A 205-nucleotide genomic window follows, 5' to 3' on the forward strand; every position below is an offset into this window, starting at 1 on the left:
TTTCACACAAACAACAGCCTTATCCCAAAGGAAAAAAAAGCTGTTGAATAAAATAAATTCATAACCTCGAAAGCGCAATTTTAAATAACACGAACAACATACGTTTTCACAAAACAGCGACACTTTCCTAATAATGGTTCATTTCCACCCGGAAAAGAGGGCGGGGAACTTTAAAAAACATATTTTTAATTTCATTTTACAATAA

At 32.2% G+C, this 205-nt stretch overlaps 1 protein-coding gene across 1 annotated transcript in view; it reads left to right on the top strand.

The window, feature by feature from the left end:
* Positions 1-205, top strand: part of LOC119589362 (PDF receptor-like) — a gene marked incomplete in the record, with an annotated part of 41,885 nt that overhangs the window by 569 nt on the left and 41,111 nt on the right.

This window comes from Penaeus monodon, chromosome 25, assembly GCF_015228065.2.
Source record: "Penaeus monodon isolate SGIC_2016 chromosome 25, NSTDA_Pmon_1, whole genome shotgun sequence".
NCBI classification, from domain to species: domain Eukaryota; kingdom Metazoa; phylum Arthropoda; class Malacostraca; order Decapoda; family Penaeidae; genus Penaeus; species Penaeus monodon.